Consider the following 3,339-nt stretch of genomic DNA (forward strand, 5'->3'; position numbering starts at 1 on the left):
ATAAAACATAACAAAGATCTTAAAACAACCTTCTTAACATTGTTTACTTATATTAAATCTTAATTTAAAACTTTTAAATGTCAAAATTTAAAGGCACAGTATATAAGGCTAATTTTGACAGAATAATTTGTCTACAGAGTAAAATACCTTATTAGTATTAAAATACCTTATTAGTATTAAATATAAAAATACCTTATTAGTATTAAAAATTAAAAATACCTTATTAGTATTAAAAGACTGCAAAGGATTGTTAACTCATTGCTTTATCATACCTGTTTATTAGAAGATAGGAAGATATTTGTTGAGTCCATCAACTCATATATCAACTAAGGATATTTTTGCACTAGGGTAAATAGGTCTCAAAGTTGGAAAGGCTTCTAACTAAATATACACTATGTCCAGGTAATAGAAGTAAAAACAAAAGGTCTGTGTGTGATATTTGCAGATACTAAAAATGGTACTTAAATACAAACACAATTCTCCCTTTGGAGAATGAGGACTTGCCACTAAGATAAGAAGAACACTGCTTTCAGAATCCCCTTCCCAACTCTAGGCAAGCCTCCATGAGTAGGCGACATTTTCCAAAATCAGATATATTACTGAATTTTTAAGACTGATTATCCGAGATTGCAACTCATTGATCCCCACAATATCAGAGATCATGCAAACATGTAAAACTGAGGGAAAATGAGGTTATTACCAGTATTGAAGAAGGCTATAAATTATAATAATGCTTACTCTTTTGTTTTAGTCGTGATCTTAATTTTAAGAAATCTATCTTGCCTCCTTCCCACCTTGCTCGCACATCTTCCATTCCAGCCCAATAATCCTTCTCCCTATTTGCCCAAAGAAACCATCAAATCCAGCACCCACACCTTTGTTCACCGACTTTTCAGTCTTCAACCGCCCATGTTTCTAACGATCAGAATTTCAGTAATTCTACAGAGTTCACAGGAAAGCATAGTCCTTCACGGAGGCACCCTGTGATCATTCTTACAGCTGCAATAATTCTTGTTTAATCCAGAGCACACTGACTGCATCTGCTGCTTCACATCATCAGTTATTGTTTGACTATTCGTTACCACTAAGAATTGTGCAATGAGCTAGTATCACTAAGACTGAAGGAATCATCTGGGAGAATGTTTTAATCTGTTGTTCAAGCACCTGTGAGAAATCAACAAAAGGAGAGATTTTAGAAATATTTTCACATAGTAAACTTATAACAGAGGTTTGGAAGTTTTCACAACTACAATCTGATGGGAAAGACTATTACTTAAATCGAAAAGTAAAAGATCATGAAGTTCATAAAAAGAAGTGCTTTCTTGCACAGGATAATTTGTCTAGTATTTTTATTAACTTTTGAGGTTCATTTACAGATAAAATCATCATGAAAAAAATTAACTTTTTTCCTCAAAAAAAGGTGATTTACTTGCTAATTATTTTTACTTTAAAATTTATTCTTAAATGTACCTTGTGACCTGAGTCAAAACTCTGAAGCATAGTTTTTTCACTTGTCAAAAAAGAATTGGTTGACTCTTTTCCTTAAAAAAAGACAACAAAAAGTAAAAAGTAGCTCCTACTCTTCGTGTTAAACAAATGGAGCTCTCGGTTATTGTGTGTTTAGTTGGTTTTTATTCCCTCTTGGTTTTCTTCTTTCTTATTTTAGTGGTATTAATCAAAGGCATTGTGACAAGTGGCTGTATATTCTCTTGGACAAGCAAAAAGGAAGCTGGTCTTGGACAATTGTGTGCCTGCGATCACATGTATCCTGGAATAAATGTGAGGGACATGGATTTGTAAAGAGGCTTTGAATTTCTTGACTTCGAGTCTCACTCCTAATCATTAAGGCAATTGGAATTCTCTTTCTGGTCATTTCAGAAACTATTATAAACTGTTACTATCAACCTGCTTTTCAAACTTAAAGAATTTGAAGTTTTTTCCTTTACCTTTTTCAAAGGAGGCAAACACTTCTATTCTCACAATCTGCCTCCACACAGCGCGAGGGGAATGGTTGTGTTTTCTTCCTGGTGGTATTGCTTTGTCGTTTGATCTGCCCAACTTGTGATGTGCTATGTGTAATCTGAACTTCCAGGAACCAGAAAATACAATTAAATAATTCTGATGAAGCCAGTCACAAAGGTCTGGGCTATGACATATACTTCATCATTTTATTATGTAGAGAAACAAGCATTAATAGAATAGATTGAGATTTTAATCAGACAAACATGCAGCATGGAAAAAAATCTTCACATTTCCCTGTGCACCCGCATCCTCATTTTTGTGTCTGACTTTACTGTTGTCATTTCTCTAACATAAACCTGGAACTGTCTTCCTAAATTCATTCCCTTTTCCAAGTGGGAAGCTCCTACTTGCTCATGTTGTTTGTTTGTTTGTTCTCTGAACTCAGTAACCCAAAGAGAACAATTGATTATTGACTATATCGCTTTTTCCCTAATATTTTCATATGCATGTCTTCTTCTTCCAAATATTTCCTAAATGCAGTCCACAATCCCATCACTTTATGATACATCCAAAGAAACCAAGGTCCAGAAAACTTAAATTCCTTTATGCAGACATTCAATAAATATTTGTTTATCCACACTGCCTGTCACTGTGCTAAATTTGGGGGTTAAATTATCAAGTAATAGCTAACAATTTCCTGTCTTCATTGACTTCAGTCTAAAAGAGAGATTCAGTCATTAATCAAGTGATTATTTAATAATTTCATATATATTGTGATAAGCTGCTTGGGGAGAAGTCTGCGGCAACATGAAAGGATACAAAGGGGACATGATTATGTATACATTCTGCCATCAGATAAGACAAAACATGAATTAGAACCCAGATATTTTATTTCACCAAACAATCCCTAAGATGATCCTTCACATCATGTGTGTTAGAAAAATTATTTCTAATCAATCAATTGACTACTGTTCAGATGCTCTCGAAGAGGACAGTGGTATATAAATCTGAGGACTGAGACCATTTGTCACTTTAGACAATGATTTCATATGGCTGAAATTCTGTTCTTCTTGAAACCAAATCTAAGAAAAGATGTATCCAAGAAAAGATGTAGAAGTCATCATTTACATTGAATTTTGCCATTAGAGTACAGGCCAACCAATTAAATGGATAGTTTCTGGGTTCTGGGATTAGGTTCTTTCCAACAGGACTGAAAAATCAGCCAACATATATTTAACCATCACCCGATACTTGAGTTTCCAATTCAACCTCCCAGCTACATGGCTATTTAGTATACGCCAGAAATCCTGCAGTGTTGAGCAGAACTCTTAAGGCAGCATGCTCCATATTTACTGAATTATTCTCTTTTAGAGTGGC

This window comes from Talpa europaea (genome assembly GCF_964194135.1).
Source record: "Talpa europaea genome assembly, chromosome: 2".
Classification (NCBI taxonomy): domain Eukaryota; kingdom Metazoa; phylum Chordata; class Mammalia; order Eulipotyphla; family Talpidae; genus Talpa; species Talpa europaea.